At 44.4% G+C, this 19,269-nt stretch overlaps 1 protein-coding gene across 5 annotated transcripts in view; it reads left to right on the top strand.

Moving 5' to 3' along the window:
• Positions 1 to 2,920: 2,920 nt before the first annotated feature.
• Positions 2,921 to 19,269, top strand: part of LOC121681934 (cell migration inducing hyaluronidase 1) — a 63,854-nt gene continuing 47,505 nt past the window's right edge. For 3 of the 5 annotated variants that reach the window (XM_042061897.1, XM_042061895.1, XM_042061893.1), the window contains exons 1-3: positions 2,921 to 3,850; positions 4,481 to 4,528; positions 4,618 to 4,697. The gene's annotated coding sequence lies outside the window, so the exon portion shown is untranslated. The remainder of the gene's footprint in view (positions 3,851 to 4,480; positions 4,529 to 4,617; positions 4,698 to 19,269) is intronic. The other 2 variants (XM_042061896.1, XM_042061894.1) reach the window with 2 other exon arrangements.

Genomic DNA, 19,269 nt, shown 5'->3' with positions numbered 1-19,269 from the left:
TAAAAAACAATGATATTCTTGCAATGAGCCAGTAAGTAGCCGACGACCACAGGTTCACCTGAAGGTGAAACATTTCATCACCTGTGATTTGAATTCGTTCATAGAATTCATAGTCTCGAATTCTAGAATTCATTCATCCACGGCTAGTAGCTGGCTGGGACCTTTCCTATATGGTTTGCGTTCAAAAGACTCACCTCACCTTACAGCTGAAAAAGCGTGAAAGACCTTATTTGGATTACATACAACAGAGGCAGTGCTCTAAACTTCCTTCCTTCTCCCCACTGTTTAGTTACTACTTCATTTATCAACCTGCAAATATTCAAACAGAATAACCGATAAGCACCCTTCACTTCATTTGTGTCAAGCTACCTTCAAGCACACCCTGGGCCATTGGGACACATGGCACAGTGATGGAGACAGTTGTGAAGTGAAGTCAATAGACATTGATATGTGGGTTTCTACATCCGTCCGCTGTCGGCTGTCCTACTTCCCACACTTCACGCCACAGAGTCTGCAAGGAAGCCAACCTCATCAAATTCTCAGAAACCACACTGCACAGGAAGTTGCTGAATGCCTCAGTGAACCTGCAATGATTTGATGAATTTGTAGGCATGCCCTTGAGTACACTTGTGTAAAATATCTGTTCAAGATTGTGTCTGATAAGACCACATTAACAACTGGAGCCTTTTGCAATCATATGTACCATAGCCTACACACCCTTAATAGCTTGAGGCCTCCACCTCTCGTATAGTAGAATCAATGTGCTCAAGAAAACCTCCAAGATTTTCTTGCAATTTCTCCAAGATGTCAGTCTGAACTGAAAGAGTTTTTTCACACATTTGTGCGACATTGAGTTATTTGTGACTCAGATAAAGCCAGTGGCTCTGTAAATTAAATAGATTTGACTTGACAATGTTGTGCTTGCCTGGTATGCCTGGATGGTTTAAGCCATCTGAAGTCTGCAACAGAGAATGAAGCAAATAACTCCCACTCCCTCTGTTCATGCATTAAGAAGTAGGTAAAGCCAATGTTAACTTACATTTTTTTTATATATACTCTTTTGATCCTGTGAGGGAAATTTGGTTTCTGCATTTAACCCAATCCGTGAATTAGTGAAACACAGCACACAGTGAGGTGAAGCACACACTAATCCCGGCGCAGTGAGCTGCCTGCATCAACAGCGGCGCTCGGGGAGCAGTGAGGGTTTAGGTGCCTTGGTCAAGGGCACTTCTGCCGTGGCCCACTGGTCGGGGCTCGAACCGGCAACCCTCCGGTTACAAGTCCAGAGTGCTAACCAGTGGGCCACGGCTGCCCTCTAGCACTACAAACTTCACGGTTAGCACTACAAATCAATTTGATACAGGTTAGGCCTACCTTTTTTTATAATTAACATGAAGAATCTTTTTATGTAACTGCTTTACCTGGTCGACTGCTGTTTGTACATGTCAATGATGTTTTCCACCAGGAGGTCTGCATGCATAGACTCCATATCGGTCCAACACAACCTCATGTAGTCAGGATGGTCAATGGAAACGGTTACCATTGCAGGTTCAAGTTTAGATCTCAGATTTGTCCATATGAAGAATTTGGTTCCAAAACGCCATATCCTCCATTTCAATGAATTTTCATAAATCATTTTTTTTTTTTTTTTACATTTTGTTTTCCAGGTGATGTCAGTGGAACTGTAATTGGGTTATTGTCATTTGATTTATCTTTATATTTATCTTTACTCAAACAAAACAGCAAAATTGCAATTTTATTGGTATTACCTGAAAAACACAATTAAATAACATGACTTATTAATGTTTTTAAAAATGGAGATGCATTTGGAAACCAAACTCTTCATATAGCCTCTGGAAGGACGCTGCCTCACACATGAATCAATGATGAACCTACTCCATGATCATTATTACCATGTAGGTAACTGTTGTTTGGACATATAGCCTAGCCCAGGGGTTCTCAAACTTTTCCACGACAAGGCCCCCCAAATACCACTAGGTTCTGGCCAAGGACCAGATGTGTTATTAAACCCATCGACAATACTACGGCAAATGTAAAAATACATTAAGCTAATCCTAATAATTATTTTAGCCACAAGCACTTCGCGATGGAGCATACAGTGTGTACAAATTGCATTTGGGGTTTTCTGCTATATGAGATATATCACTCTACTATTATTCCCATTATCATGGAAAATATAATGTTCAGATAAGCGACAAATTATTATAATGGCATTGTATAACAACCAATCATAGTCATTTAAACATTTTCAAATGTATTTATTTGTTGCTTTTATTTTTCCTTCCAACTTGCTGAGGCCCCCATGGCACCCCCTCGCGGTCCCCCAGGGGGCCCCGGCCCCCACTTTGAAAACCACTGACCTAGCCTACACATTTTGCCCCTGGAAGTATGAGTAGTGTGTGCAGTGAACAAACTTTGAAGATTGGTAGGGTATTGTTGTGCACACTGGAGGCTCACATGATAAATAAATGAGGCAGGTGATTATAAAGTTGGGTGCTTCTTAAAAGTTGAGACTTTACAGTTTCGTCCAGTTGCCAATAGATAATTAGAAAACTGAATAATGGAATACAATATATTAAAAGGAAAACTGCATGGGAATGATTACTGTGAGAGCTGTAGTCTTGCGCCCCAGACTTGCCTGTGGCGGATCTGTTGGCACGTGTCACACACAATGAGTCTGAGTGGCTAAATGTTAAGAACAACAACAACATAGTCAGCCTTATGTCATCATAATGACTATGAGACTGTAGAGACATTTACGCATTCATGACCAAGACTGCTATTTCTAAATTTGTTTAGAACATGACTCCTGTGCAAACTAGTTCAACTATTATTTTCCCCGACTCCCCAACGTAAACAGCGACCTCTGTGGATAAACGATGATGACAGAGAACTACACCGATCAATGAGAATATGACCAAACGGTTGTTGCGAAGACTTGAGAGCAGCATCAAGTAAAGCAGAGTCGGTCACCTGTCTGCGCAGATTCTGCTAACCTCTCGATCGCCTTTGACATATTTATATTGTTCAAATTTTTGGGCAAATAAAAATAGCCAATGGGTGTGAGAGAGATATAGAATGCGAACACAATTTCTAACGTAAACAGAGCCTCGATTATTTGCGTCGAAAGTCACTTTTTATTGTGCCGGTTAACAGGCTCTCATCGTGAAAACGCATCTACCACTGTGCAGGACTGCATTCTGTCCATCCCTTTTGAACTAGCCTATCCATCTGTGTGCCGTTATGGCTAATTTTTCGAAATTCATAATTTGTCTGAATGTTGAGGATGGAGTTTGACAACAGGCTACAAAATGCGCGCGCGCGTTATAAACTCTCCACATGTTACCCTAAATCTGAACTCATTAGTGGCTTAACTGGCTAGGTTTCGGTCTACATGAGAGAGAGAGAGAGAGAAAAACCTCTCTGCAGGGAGGAAGTCATGCTCAAGATCCTCTGCTTGAGAGGATAAACGAGCCTCCTTACTCACTCCTCGATACATAATGTAGCCTAGTGTACTGTTCTTATTCACACACGTTGGCGTAATGTTTGTAGCCTACTGTAAATGGAATCTGAGCGAAAAGGATTGCTTAGGAATTTAGAAGACCAATCACATTCGAGTGGGCGTGGTTTGCCTCAGCTGTTGTAAACAGTGAGCGCAGTTCCAAACCTGAAGCAGAGAGGTTTGTATAAATATGAGACCACTCGCTCCCTGCACGATCAGAGCCGACACTTGTACACATGGTCTCTATCAGACCTTTTCGGCATCAACTGTCTAAGGCTGCACTTCGCCAAGAAGTTGTCAACGATAGGCCCTGCCCTTATGCTACAGGTTGGTCTGTCTTTATGGAGTTATACCTTTTGGGATATTAAAGAATCCTAGATTTGTCATTCAGGTGTTTGCTACCAAGTGAAGGCAGAATTTGCTGCCAAAGCTACAGGTGTATGTGAAGGGAAAATAGCTGCATTTTACTCGCTGTGGACTACTGAGAAGACGCTCCGAGCAATTGGTGAGAGCGGCGTTTTAATTCTGTAAAGGTGTGCCTTTTGTGATTTGGTTGCCTGTCGATTTGGGTCATGCATTTTAATGTGTCTTCTCTAGCATTTTTTCTTAATGAAAGAATAGCTATCAGCTGTTATACTTAAAACTTCAGACTTATTACAGGTAGGCTATAAACGCAATCGTTTCCTCGCTTGTGTGCATTTTAGCCGAAACAGCGCAATTAACAGGACCACGGTCTACAGTGGCATCATATTTCATCAGGTGCAAGCTGACGTGCGTGTGAATTGTCTAAATTATTGTAAAGACCAAATGTAAGATTTCAGCAAAACGGCAACAGTAAGGTAGGCTATTTAGGTCAGCTACACTCCCTTACTCGCGTCCAGACGATGCATTTTCTTGTTCGGCGGCGCGTCAAGTTGATTTTCTTGCTTTTCTGTTGATCGTGCACCTTGCATCCAGCGGCGGAGATACCGCTATCAACTCTAATGTCCGGTCACAATTGATCAGGTTTGTATGCCATCCACATGCATCATGTAAGACAATAACATAAATGATGCTGCTGATATCTTAACAAATTCATGGTTCATGCCTGATAGATAATCTCGTAGAAGCAGATACCTACTTCTATGACAAAGATGCATTCTACGGGGACTATCGATCAGAAATCAGAGTGGCGGTAAGTTTGCTTCTTTTTCTAATTTGTTTAGCCTAATGCATAATTTCATATTTTGGAGGAATGCATGTCTATATGTGAAGCATTACAAATTTGCCTTGAAATGAAGCGATTTGAAGTTTTAGTTATTTATTTTCTGCTAATTAACGTCTGGGGAAGAAAAAGTTGAGATCAATTTTACTCAGTTTAATCTCTATTGCCACCTGTCCTGACATTTAGAGATGGTAGCATGTGGGCCTAAACTCCCTGTATTAGTCATAAGATTGAAAATAGTCAGATAGAAATCTTGGTAGAAACCTCATAATAAATCATATCATTGACTGAGATTGCACAGTCAGGTCATCAAAGGGTCTTGGCTTTGGTGCATATGCACTCTCTCACTGTTCAATAGATTAAATATGTACAGCTGGCGGTATCTATCTCTTTGGGATTGCCTGACTCAGTATGTGTTTGCATTGGTACTGCCTGTGGCCTTGGGATTCCTGAGCTGGCATGCCTCTGCTCGGCAGAGCTGTAGTAGGCTACCCAGTCAGCCCTGTGCCATCGCGGTGGACTGGGCCACAAGCCAGACTCCACAGTTTATTTGAGGAAGCTATCACGCTCCCACATACTCTGAAAGGGAAAGACACACGTATTGTGTCCTCACAAGCCCGCTGGCCGGGATGTTGGCTGCTGTCGATTTGGAAATAATAGCTCTTTATATCTTTTGCCCGGAAACTAGTGTAGGGTTTGTCCATCCATCAACCATTAAATGGTCTGTGAAATTGTCTCGTGGAAAGGTTCTCTGTCTTTGCACAGTGCAATGGATTTCTGCATTTAGGAATATCATTTTGACTTTGCCGTTAGTTGAGAAGTGAAAAATGAAAAATCATTACCCAAATGCAATGCTATGAGATTTGATTTGCAAGCTCCAGCATTCAGAAAGCAGCAGGTAACCCCTGTCTCCAAGCTGATTATAAATCTAGCAGAAACGGTGTCAGGTAAAGCCCTGCTTTTTCCCTGTTGATGCTTATTTTAAGGCACACATTAAACACCCTAGAGCCAAAATGGCTGGCTGTCCACTGACCCAATTTCCAGACAGGTGGATGTAGACAGATCTCCTCTGGCTGTGGGCCTTCTCTAGGTGCTCATGTCTCCTCTCTTCTCCTTTCCTCTCTTCTCCTCGCCTCTCTTCTCTTCTCTTCTCCTCATCTCATCTTCTCTCCTCTCTTCTCTTCTCCTCTCCTCTCCTCTATTCTCTCCTCTCTTCTCTTCTCCTCTCCTCTCCTCTCTTCTCTCCTCTCTTCTCTTCTCCTCTCCTCTTCTCTCCTCTCCTCTCCTCTCCTCTCTTCTTTTCTCCTCTCCTCACCTCTCTTCTTTTCTCTCTCCTCCCCATGTGCTAGAGGACAGAGGACCTCCTTCTCTGTTCCTCCATCACAAACGCCATAGACCCTGCTGTTACTGATACAGCACATTTATCATGCTGGTGCCTTACAAATAGGACAGCGGTATAGCTAATTACCCTGCAAGTGAATTAGGTGAGATTTGAATATTAAAATGAAAGAGATTAAGAAGGTATTTAGTCAGTTTTCCCCCCTGACAGTGTGATACTAATGGGATTTGACTTGAGACCTTAAACTGCAGATCTTGGCATAGAAATAGAAAATAGGCTGTGAAATCTCTTCGCCAGCCAGCTGTGGAATCATAGTAATGTGTCTTAAAGTTACAACACTCATAACATTATTCTAACAACCGTTGTTCTACTGATGCATTGCAATAGATGTTAAAGTCAATATGGCAAACAAATTGTTTTGTGGATTATTGCACGCATATATTAGTTTTATGGTTTTCTGTGTGAATGTCTGAGTGTCGCCTGCTATTTCAAGCCATTGTGCTGGCATGTGTCTGTCTCTTCAAAGCCAGTGTTGAGGGAATATTCCAGATGCTGTCTAAGTCTTAAACGAGTGACCACAGATTAACTGTAGGCTATCCTGGAATGACTCAGAGTTCAGATGAAAGTCCTGGCAGAGAAAAGGGGCTCGCTTGCAGCGTGCCAAGTTATGTGTTTAGACAGGCATACCTCATTACGTGTATATGGGAGGGCCTTGTAGATGCCATTAATAAGATGATCGAGAATAACATGAGGAATATGACTAATGGAACCCAAACAGAATTCCTCCCTGGCCTTCCAACTATTGTGATGATCTATTTTGGCAAGCTGCATTTGTAGGGCACAACCCCTATGTCATTCGTTAAAGCTTGTGCATGCAGTATGTTTGCGGCACTGGAGACATGGATCAATAATACAAAAGTAATGTGAGATAATGATGTCTAATGAAGTGATGAAGTGACAATAACAACGTCACTGACCTTTTCACTCCGCTGGCCCAAATAGAGAGAGAGAGAGAGAGAGAGAGAGAGAGAGAGAGAGAGAGAGAGAGAGAGAGAGAGAGAGAGAGAGAGAGAGAGAGAGAGAGAGAGAGAGAGAGAGAGAGAGAGAGAGAGAGAGAGAGAGAATCACAATAGTCAAAAATGTAATTTCAGTAAATTGCAGAAGCACATGAGAGGACATGTTTAGACCTGAGCTTCGTTTAGCTGTCATGGATGGAAATACATTCTTGTTGGGAACAGTATACAGGTAAATGGGTGTGACTAGCGGAAAGAAAACATATGTAGAAGTTCACAATGGTATCTATTGCTTTTATTGTGCAAAATGCAAACAGATGAAACAAAACTCTACAACAAATACAGCTACATGTTTTATTTCCCTGGTGAAATTAGCATTATGCATGTTCCATATGCATAATGCATATGCATGTATTAGCAGGAGATACAGATACATTTGTGGACAGAACATGTCTATCACCTCATATCATATCTGAAAGGGCAATGATTTATACTTATTCTAAATGGGCAGTAGAATCAGAGCAAATATGTGGAGATACTTAAGGTCGTGAATTAGCTGGGGAAACCGCTGGAGCCATCACTCTCAGTCAAAAACTAATCCCTGCTGATACAACGGCGCGTTTGTCACTCCTCACATCTGTCAAAGCCCAAGTAATTCATAGCCTGTCAGACATCCCGCATGGGTCTGCTTCAGTCATTTCATGTTGACGTTACAGATGAAAGAATCCCTTGGCCAATGGGAGAGAGAGAGAGAGAGAGAGTGAGAGAGAGAGTGAGAGAGAGAGAGAGCACTCCGACTGTTTTCCTTTGGAGAAAACAGAGAGAGCGGAGGCATTTAGCACAATAAATCAGGGGTGGCGATGCTTTTGGTGCCAGTGGTCTCAGCCACTGTGCACAGTTGGAACGTCACCGTTGCCAGACCGATGCCATTTCCAACGATCAGCTGGAAGGCAGGGCAGTGAAACGGAATGGAGAGAATGGTCTGGGCTGACAGCCCCACAAAGAGGAGATGATGGACGGCAAGGCCGGTCATTTGGAGAGAGGAAGCACACCTGCTCTTCTCCAGTAATGTATGACTGTAGACCAAGAGGAAAAGGGATGGTTTAAGTCCTAATGATAGGAGCGGAGAGACACCTGTGATAGGCCCGTGTTGTGTATACGGCACGCCACTATGGTCTAGTAAATCTTGTGTAACGGCTGTACATTTCCATTTGGCCAGCTTTGTGGCTCGGGGGAGTAGCATTCATCTGGCGGAGGTGGGGGGTAGAATTTAAAGGAGCGCTGTTGGAACCTTGATCAGAATCGGCATCTCTAGAGGAGAGGTTGAGGGGGGGGCCACCTGCTGGTCCTCAGACATGGAACCATATGTTGGAGGAGTCTCCAGGCCCTCCCCAGCGCGCCTGGAATGTACACACTGGTACTCGGTCCAGATCACATGTGAGCATGGTAACAAAACCTTGTATTGCACACACCGAGTATCTCCGTGTGTGTGTGTGTGTGTGTGTGTGTGTGTGTGTGTGTGTGTGTTTGTACATGCTTATACTGGTGTTTGTGCCTCACCACTGCATCGTCAGCGTGAATAATTTATGATGGAGATGGCGAACAGAGAGAGAGAAGAGAACAGCTGTTGTTGTGGAATTTATAGAACATGAAATGTCACCGACACATGTACGTTCCAGCTTTGTGGTTTTATTTTTCGCTCAGGCTAATTTTTTGGGGAATATTCTGCAGCACATCTGATCATAGTAAACAATCAGGATGCAGAATCCCAACTGAGAATACGAGCCTCACTGTTCTTTCAACAAAAAAGCCAATCCAGCACATTTTATCATTTCAATTCTTTTTTTTCTTCTTCCTCCAACTTGAAATGAGATGTTTGGCATTGATTACTGGGCTAAAAAATCGTGCCTGAATCCGTTTAGGGGGAGAAAAAAAATTGCGTAACCAGAGCTAAGACAAACAGGTCTCACAGTCGGGTCGACCTAATGTTCTTCTCACGGTTACAACCCGCAGATCTGTGTTTGTCCTCTCGGAACTTAGACCCCGCAGGCTCTGCAGAACGCAGTCTGGAGCCCGTCCTGTGCTGGACGAGGCTGTTTCGGCTTAAGAACAGCCGCCCCTGCATGATGTTGGGGCTCACCTTTCACCCCTCTTGACCTCTTGACCTTGGGGTCATGTTTAGGTTTGCTTTTTGTGACGTAGTACAGACGAGTCGTTTGGCAAAGTGAGAAGGGAGGGGTGTCTGTTGAACCCTTGTGTGATAGGAGAGTCTTAAACATTTCATGTTGAATATAGTTGTATAAAACGGTGCACTTGTCTCATATATTGTTCGGGGCAGTAAACAGTCTATGGCAAACCGTATAATTGTTCTCTCAGCACAGTCATAACTGATTGGGGTGTCTCTCACTGGATGGGAACAGACGGTTCTGGCTGCAGTGCCCTTGTCATAACACAAAACACTCCGCTCTATATTGACATGACTATCAGCCAAATTCCATAAAGAGTGTAGTGTTTAAGTGATATTCTTCTTCTCATTTGTCAAATTTAGAAATTCATGAGAAAGTGATTCGTTGAACATATTTTTAGGATCAATGGATCACTGACTTAATGTTTTTCATTAAATCCACAAAGTAACAATGTCCTGGACCATTGACTAGACACTCATAAATTGAAGAAGCCTGCAAATCATTTTGAGTCCTCCCTCATGGTTTTAAGTGTGCACAGATCTTTAAATAAGCACAGACACATGTCAGTCAGTTTATCAGTCAGGCATCTATTTGTCTGGTGATGATGATCAGTCGTGATTTGCTTTGCTCAGTCAGAACTGCTTTTACTTCTGTCAGCTATGTGAGAGCATCCAGGGCCATCCCAAAATTATTGTATACCTTGAGATGAGTGATTTCAACATTCTCTTCAAAGTCCCTTAAATGATTTAAAAGGGAGAAGGTAAAGAATGAGGTGCTGATCTATCAACAGTCAAACATCTGCTGATAGGTCATTGTCAGGTTATGTGCACACTAGTCAGATAAAGTTTTAATATGCCGGTAGTAAACAACCTACGGTTTTTGCCACTTATGCAATAGTCATTTGGACTAGAATCAAAATTCTTTTCCCTAAGAATCCTTGGAAGCCCTCGCGTGTGGTATTTTCAAGTGATTTGGGTGATTAGTCTTGAAAAATAAGATAATAAGAGACTACCCTCTTTCAGAGCAAGAGTGTTCACACTGTATTCAAATTTTGTTTACACTTGCTATATATTCATGGATTCAAAAATGACTCTTTAACAGATTGCAAATGGAGTTTTATCTATATGTTTATCTATACGTTTATCTATATGTTTTTGTTATCACATCTAATGACCACTGGGGGGTGAGTCATTAGAAAAGGCTTCACAATGCTTATAGCATCAGTGGGACTTACGCCCAGCATAGTGGGACTTACGCCAAGCAGTGGTAAAAATGGGCACTCACCTTTTTGCTAGGGAGGGAGATATTGAGGATGAGAGAAGGAAGAAGAGATTCAGGCTCAGAGTCCACCGGCCTATGACGCTCGCTCTGCTGCCCTGAGATTAAACAGGGCTTGATTTTGGACAACGCTGTCTGTCAGGTTGAGGTTTCCTGCCTGTCTGAGACTGCCCAGGCTAGACTAATGATTAGGAGCCAAGGCCAGACAGATAGCCACGTCTGATGATTCGCCAGCCTCGGACCTGTTTTCCATCTCAGAAAACACCTGAATATGGAACATATCAGGTAACGTCCTCCCCAGGAGAATGGTCTTGGTTTCTGTTCAATGCAATGTGGAATGCACGTTCATGGATGACTGGAATTCCTGAAGTTATGCAGATTTTAGTGTCAGTTTACATGCACGGCAATGAAGAACTGAATGAATATGAGTGGCAAATTGTTGTGAATAACTGTCAGTGATTACGTAAGTCTACTTGAGCAAACCTGCATTTCTATAATCTTTTATATAAGGGCATACAATGATTTAAGTACCATGTCTGGCAGCAACATAATATTAAGGATCAAACTAACTGCGATAAAAATGAGTAGATTATTTCTGTACTGTTTCAGCAATACTGTTAGCCTGACGAGCCAGACCCACATTAAAATGTAGGGTCTGGGCACTCACCGTTCGCAGTGCTCAGTCCGAGGGGTGGGATAATCGGTTGTCTTTCAAATTCCCTCTGCACGCAATAGGACAGCTATGAGTCCCATGCGTTTTCCCACCAGCGGAGCTAGTTGGCTAGTTCAAACTTTTGCCAACTTAATAAAAGCTTAACTCGTGTCACACTGTTTGCCAACAGCAACATCCATCTTATTTGTTTTCAAGTAGCAGTGAATTCAAGCCAAACCGTTGCAACTCTGCCATCAATCATTATGTTAAGCCCGCCTAACGACTCTATGCACGATTTAATTGGCCTGATAGAAGTTTAATTTTTTGAGCTCACAAGCCAACGGAGAGTTGCTAGACTAGCCCTGCTGCCGCTAGGGTGCGTCTAGATTTCTAGGCTACAATACTGTAGTAAATTGATATATAATGGCCTACATAATTATATGCATACCTTTGAGGTTTGCACAAACTGGTTTAACAGTTTCATCGTGTCTGCTTATCATTTTAATCTTTTTACAGTTCTGGACAATGGATCAGTCACCTGAATTCAATTTTTTGCTATAAAATGCTGACCCTCTGTCGTCTGTGTTTCTCTCTGGAAAATCAATCACTATTAAAACTGTACTCCAGGAACTCTATGTGAATTTAATGGCCCATACGAGAATCTTTAATCATCCAGTAATGGCAATAATTTGCCATTTACCAGTTTCAAAGTGTCTGTCAGTGTCTTCATAATTTGACTTAAAGAACACATGCTGCTCTGAAAGATAATTGTTTGTTGCCAGAGAGATGGCGATGGCGGTTTGTTTTCCATTAGCCTCTGATAAAATCACTGGGGCACCAGGGTATTGGGCATGCTGGGTTATTTTTATTTGTTGTCATGTTTGCTCAGATTTTGAACACCCCTCGGTGAGCAATAAAAGCACGCCGTGCGGGATGAATGGGAGTCCAGGGCGTCCGCTCGCCGGCTGTGCGCAGGATGTGAGTGCATCTGCAGGTGCCACGGTAAACTGGGGGCTAATCCCTCCTACTCTTCCTCCTCCTCCTCCTCCTCCTCCTCCTCCTTGCGTGCTACCAGTCGTGTGAACCTCGCTCCCCGGGGTCCCTCGCTCTTGGCTTTCTTGATCACATTCCACGGGTCTGACACATTTTCCTTGTGGATGTTGTTACAGACAAGCCCAATGGCCACCTGCCTTGTGTCTTTTTTCATCTTTCAGCGCCATATCTCGCTGGGTTGCCAGATAGGCCAAACGAGTGAATCTTGCGCATGGAACTGTGGACAAAGCAGATGAGGTCATCTTCAAAGCCTGAGAGTGGATCTGGTCTCATGTGGCCAGAGATTCCGTTGGCCTGCCCAAAAATAAGTGGCCTCATGTATCAGGCTTGAAGGGCATAAATGTCATGTGATGACAAAGACTTAAGTTGAAGACTTCCATTCCCATCTCTGGGTCCCCGAGAGGTTATTTATAAGCCAATAGTGCCCATTTGCAAAAGAGCTGAAGAAGGGGGATGTGGCAAGCGTGATGGCCAAGGAGGAATGATTTGATGTAAGCCTGTGTAATTTCATCCATATGTCTTCTCTGTGAAACGGATTGCATGATTTCAAGCGCATGCACTTCAGACCGAGCAAATTGCCAGAAGAAAACTGTGAATTTGGGACAGCACTCAAATCTGTTGCAAATGAGCCGTAATCTCGTATTTGTCAGTTATTGTATAACAGTGTAGCCTAGTTGGGATTCTGGATCGACGATGACACACTCAGTATTTTATCCAGGACAACAAGCTTGCACAGCTTCTTGGGCAAAATCAAATTCTTTGGCTTTTTTTTTATGCAATGAGGCATATGCCGATAAAATGTTATTAATTTGAAATCCTTGATCTTGATCTTCTATTTATTAAAGCTAAAAGATGAATTAGAACTTTGGATCGGCATCTAAATAAAAGCATTCAGGTAAATGGAGACTTAGCCAAGGCCTCAAGAGTAAAGAGAAACTGTCCCTGAGATGAAGTTTAGATAGGCGGTCAGTGTCAGTCCCCTGACAGACTGCACCAGTTTGCAAAGCTTTGGACATTTAATTGAACATTTTCCCTTTGTCTGAGCATTTATGAGCATTTCTTTTGAACATGGCTGTGATTACGGCGAAGGAATTAGCCGGGCTTTTCAGCTGGTTTTGAAATAGATGGAGACAGGTCAGAACACAAGATCTTGGACAAAGCTCTCACATATTGTATTGTTGTCCAGAATAGATTAGGGAGCATAGAGTTGTCTGGATTTTAATGGAAAATTGCAAATCTGAGGTGTTGGCTGACCTCTCTCTCTCTCTCTCTCTCACTATCACGTTTTATCCTTCGCCCCTTATGTCACTACAAATGTAGGACAAAGTTCACAAACAAGTCTTCTTGACCTTATTTTAATGCATTTAGTTATCACACCAAATTCAATTTTCAGAATTAAAACACAGGCTGGCTCTATGCCGTGATAGCACAAGAAGATGAATCTAATTTAAATAATCTCCTCATGACTGGAACCCTGCACTGAATGCTAAAGGAAGCTCTCGTCTACCCAGCTCCACTCTCTATATGCACACTATGCCTATATACTGTATGCCTAAGTCTCCCCTCTGTGCCTTAAGAAATTCAGAGCTTGTTCTGAGCCCTGTTTGTTGAGTGAGTCATAGTCCTACTTATGCACTGAATACCTCTGGCCTAGAGGTCTTTGCTTTACTTTCCAATGATCTCTCTCTCTCCCTCTCCCTCCCTCCCTCTCTCTCTCTCCCTCCCTCTCTCTCCTGGAGAAAGGTAAGTGATGGGTGCAATTACTTGCACTTGTGGCAAGGCTAGGATGGCCCCATGCCACGTAGTAGCCTGCTGTTAATCAGTAGCAAGTGTTGTCTGTCTGCCGGAGACGGCAGGATACACAGTGACCCGGCCGACCTCCATGGACACTTGAAACCAAAGATTCTAGAGCGCTACTACTGTTTTTGTTTCTGTGTTTATCTGTTTCTCGTTTTGTACCCCGCGTCCTCCGTCGCCGTGGCAGTCCTGTGCGGAGCGTGCACTGCCCCAGTGCTCGGGGCTCGCTGGTGAATTAGCGCTCACGTGGTGCTGTCCCATGTGGAATGCGGGTTAGGGCAGGCAGTGAATGGCGCTTTAGCTGTCGTGGCCAGGGCCACAGAGCCTCTTTGAGAGTGCGCAGCAGGGCAAAGCATACCAGCAGGCAGCGGGTCGGCAGCGGCAGTGAAGAGCAACAGCTGAGAGAGAGAGAGTGTGAGGCCTGTTTCGGAGTGAGAGAGAGACGGAGTGTCAGAGAGAGATAGAGAAAGAGAGAGAGAGAGAGGCCATTCAGTTCGACTATCAGCTCAGTTTTGGATGGACGTCCTTTTTCCACATCCAGTCTAAAGACTTTCCCGGGGCCTCCTTTGGCTCATGATTCATCTGCTGCAGAACTGGAGCTGAAAATATTTGTTAATTTAACAGGATTTTTAAATGACATCTGCATGTAAGTATTTGGCTGTGCCTCGGCCAACAATGCACTCCCAGGGCCATGAAAGAATTTGTAAAATTGCATGGAGAATGTATTTATGGGGTAACTTAGCAGGGAAGAGTTCACACTGCTCTAGACGTTCGGGGACTGCTGACCACACTGTTGCTCAAGTTCAGATTATGTATGAAATGTAGACATAAAGATAAATCTATGAAGATAAATCTTTCAAGCCCTTCCAAGGTGAAATTATACTCTGAGTTTGCTGTGACATTGAACACAGGAACACCATAGGCACATTGTGCTGTGTCTATGATTCATTAATTAGGCTAATCTGCCAAGAATGTTGCATTTGGCAACATTGTGTTGCACACTCTGCTCTTATTTTCTTCTCTCCTCTCTCCTCATTCTCTCCAAAGCTGCAGTTCCCATAGATCTGTAGCTCAATGCGTTTGACTTTCATGATATCCAAACCAGGTTTGAGGTGCACTTCAAAACGACGTGGCCTTTCAAGACGGCAAAATGAAAAAAAACATTCTACCACCGAGCGCGTCGGCATCTTAAAACGTCGCTGGATCGGAGCCCGGCGTGCTAATTACGTGAGAACCGGTGCCACCTCCGTTAGGGCGCCGTCAGTGTGGGAGAAAAACTCGGCGTGTGTGTGTCGGAGTGGCGCCTCAGGTGTGTGTACATGCCACTCCGTCTCAGCCCTATAATTAGGCATCTGCAGGTGCAGCGACAGCGCGCCACGCTCGTGGAAGAAGGACTGACGCGAGGTGTGAATTTGGCACCAGCCCTCTAATCTGTGTTAAACACGAGCAGGAGAGAGGCTGCCGCCGGCACGACAGACCTCTTCTGGCTCTTTTGTTTGGCGTGAATGTCCATGCCATACTGACAGCCGCCATCCCCGGATCCAAAACAGACAGACGGGCTGGACTTTCTCTCCACTCTGTTCTGTGCCAGTGGTCAGCTGTTGCCTGAATATGACTGGTGCAATTTCAGTTCAAAGGAAAAGTCACGCTTCAGAGATCAAGGGGTCAAATGTTGTTTGTTCCTCAGCTCCCACAAAATGTTCTATGGCACTTCGGCCAGGACATGGAACGTTTTCTATGGCCGCTGTCAGAGGCCCAGAAAAAACATTTCCGATTTTAATCGCAGCACCTGTGGTTTTGTCCGTTTCCCCTTTTGTCTGACCACAGGGAGGTTGTCAGCATGCTCCTGGCTGCTCTGCTTCACTGTGAAGTCGAGCAGCTTGCTCCCCAACACAGCTTCTTTTGTGATGACTCTGACCTTTCTTCCCCGTGTCCAGGTGAGGGTAATGTGTTCTTTGGCAATGAACACCACTGTTGTCCTGGACCTCGGGAGTCTAATTCTGCCCTGTCAGTCCATTGGGTCCAGCACACCCTGTCAGTGGTTTCCTCTCCAGAAGCCAGAAGCCTGAAATGGCCAGACAGCCCTAAGATGGCCCCTAATGGACTGAAATGGACGCTGAGTGCGGCTGCGGTGTATCAAATTGTGGTGATCCCACCTCCATTTTTTGCACTTCACACTTCCATATTTCCTGTTATTTCTCAAAGGAGTCGATCAACAGTCACAGAGCTACACATGGCAGGTATATTTTCATACTTCTTATCCTTTGCCCCTACAGCTCAAAGAACAACACTGGTAAAGCCACAGCGCTTTAGTAAACAACTGGCATCCTGTTATTGCTGCACAGGCGTTTATTATTTTCAGAAAATCTGACAATGTCTTGGGCTGAGAAACCTATTATAGCACCCAAGAACTCCCATATGACGTTTGGAGAGGCAAGAACACCCCATGTATAGAATGCCTAGCCCACTTGCAGTGTGTTTTCTCACTAACGATGGTACCACCCAGCTCATTTCTTCACCATATAAAGCGACCCTTAATAAGCTAATCCTCGAGGAATCCGTCTCGCCAGCCCGTGGGAGTCCTCACTCAGACGAGTCCTTTTCTGCGGAGCTTTAGCGGCGGGAGCTTTGTAGTCGGGCTCTGGTCTTTGTCTGCGTCTGCTCCTGGAGAATGTGTCGCGCCTGCGTGGGAAAGCTCGGAGGAGAGGGTGTGTGTGCCAGGAGGGCCACTGGCGCGGACGGGTGGAACTGCCCGTCTCCACCTCGGGAGGCTCGGCTCTCAGGGGGGAGGGTGCGGGTGGAAGGAAAGGGAAGGGATCGGGGTGGGAAAGCATCAGGGTGGGACCAGATGAGATGAGAGTAAAGGGCGGTCTGCTGGGCCACAAGGCATGATCGCCATACACAGCAAAACTGTAACAAACACGCCGAGCTCGAAGCGCAAGGCAAATAGATCATACTGGAAGCGGAAGCAATCCGATCGATTCCTCATGAAAGTATAATGCACAACATGAACCACTGTAGCGTGTGAATCAATGTTGGCTGTATTCAAACGATGGCATCGTGAATTGCTCTGGGCGGTGGCAGTGGTGGTGGGAGGATAACTGTTGAACTCCATCACCTCTTCCCATCCTTGCCGATGATGTATGCCCACTCCATGCAGAGAGGAGGGGTTCCGAGTGACGGGGATTAATGTGATTATTTATTTCAGTCAAATAGAATCGATTTTCATCTTCGCCCCAGTAATTTGTTTGTTGAATCGGAGCATACATATTTATCAATACCTTGCTATCATTACTTAGAAAATCTAAGGACAGCAAGATGACACACACCGTCACACAGAGAGATCATGGCACTACAGTCAAAAGACACAGACAGCATTGTCTGGGGGCAGACGATAACCGATAAAGCGACACAGACTTTTGTTTGGCCTAGCAGCTCAGTTTTCTGGCTTTGGTTTCAATCGGCCACTCTGTGGAGCAGCCAAACTGCTGTCGACAAAGGTGGATCATTGTTAAGTTTTCTTATCCACATAATAGATTGTCATCCTTGTTCGTGCCAGGATTAGCCAGTGTTGTCCATCTTCACTCCTGTGATTATACTGAGGACATTTAGATGACTTCTCCTGCGGAGGATACTTTGCATGAGTTCTGGGCACATAACCCACCCATTTCAAGCGCTCTCAGTAGCAAATGTAAATATTCTCCATGGAATGTGCTACCACTGGCACCGACTCTCATGGCATTTTAAACAGTTCGCTGAAATCACCTGGTATTCATTAGATTTTTTAAATGCATTTTTAAAAACACAGGAGTCAAGTTTCGACTTGTCTTACACACAGCAAAGCTTACCCTGAGATAGGATTACGTAATGTGTTTTTAAAATTGATTCGGTACACTGAAACGGGATAACCTGAGAGTCCTAGTGGCAAGTGGTAACAAGTCAGTTAAATTAGACATGACAACAATTCAGTGGTGGAAACATTTATGCCTCTCGTCACTGTTTTGATATCATTTTCGACGTCAGAGTGTGTGGAATGTTGACAATTTGTCCATTGCCAAAAGTTTGATCTGTGTTGTGCAAATATTGGCTGTGCAGTAAGTGTATGCGTAAATATAGCAGACTGTATCCAAGGACGCCCAGATTTCTTAGTTATGTCATGTGAGCCCTCAGTGGCGGACCATTTGCTGGAGTGCTGCTTTGGGCTCATCTTTTCCAGCTTCTTGAGTGAACACCCTCACTTTTCATGTGGACGCAAAGCTGTAATTATGGAAGTCCAGTCCGGGGCAGACCACCTGGTTTGCGTTGGTGCATCTCGGTGACCTAGTTACACAGGACCGTTTGAAATGCGAAATTCGGTGCTCGCAGACAGTGCTGCTGCAAACACAACCGTTGTGTTCATGTGCACAGCTCTTTTAAAACTCGGCCACGCAAATCCTTTCAAATTCAATTGGGAGGCACATGGTCCAAGTTGCGAATATTAAACAGAGGAACACTTTCTCTCCCTCTCTCTCTCTCTCTCTCTCACTCTCACTCACACTCTCTCTCTCACACTCACACACACGCACACACACACACACACACAGAGACAGACACACACACACTCACTCACACACTCATGCAGACATCACAAGCCAGAATATAAGTAGTGTGTCCTTGTAGCTTGCACTCTGGCCATAGGGACATCATATGTGCTGTGTAAATGAAATTGAAGTCGGGGGATTGGACCTTTTCAAGTGAAAAAAAAAGTTAGGAGAGGCGCTGAAGGCCCTTCCGATGAATCACGTGTATTCCGTTTGAAAGGAGCAGTGCTGTCCGTATACACACGACCACTTCTGAAGGTCTATAAAAAAACTGTAGCCTGGTGGCATGCTTTGCAGTTGGCCAACGTCACTGTCATGGACAGCAGGCTCAATATTCTCCCTCTGTCTCTCTCTTTCCCTCTCTCTCTCTCTCCTCTCTCTCTATATATTGGTGCCACCTGTGTTCCTGCACACACCCACCGCAGTGCTATTGGCGGTCCATATGGACTCAGTCACATGGAGGCTTCCCACTGACTATATGGGCAGTTGTTACATGCATCAGTGGGATGTCGTGGCTCTCATGTGGGGAGAATTCTAATGACCAGCGCAGAGGAGCTCTAACAGCGTCTCTCTCCCTCTCTTTCTCTCTTTCTCTGTCTCTCTCTCTCTCCCTCTCTCCCTGCCCGCGATAAGACCCCGGCATT

The sequence above is a fragment of the Alosa sapidissima genome, chromosome 14 (assembly GCF_018492685.1).
Source record: "Alosa sapidissima isolate fAloSap1 chromosome 14, fAloSap1.pri, whole genome shotgun sequence".
Taxonomy (NCBI): Eukaryota; Metazoa; Chordata; class Actinopteri; order Clupeiformes; family Clupeidae; genus Alosa; species Alosa sapidissima.
Note: the sequence above shows the minus strand (reverse complement) of the source record. Positions and strands in the feature narration are given on the sequence as shown.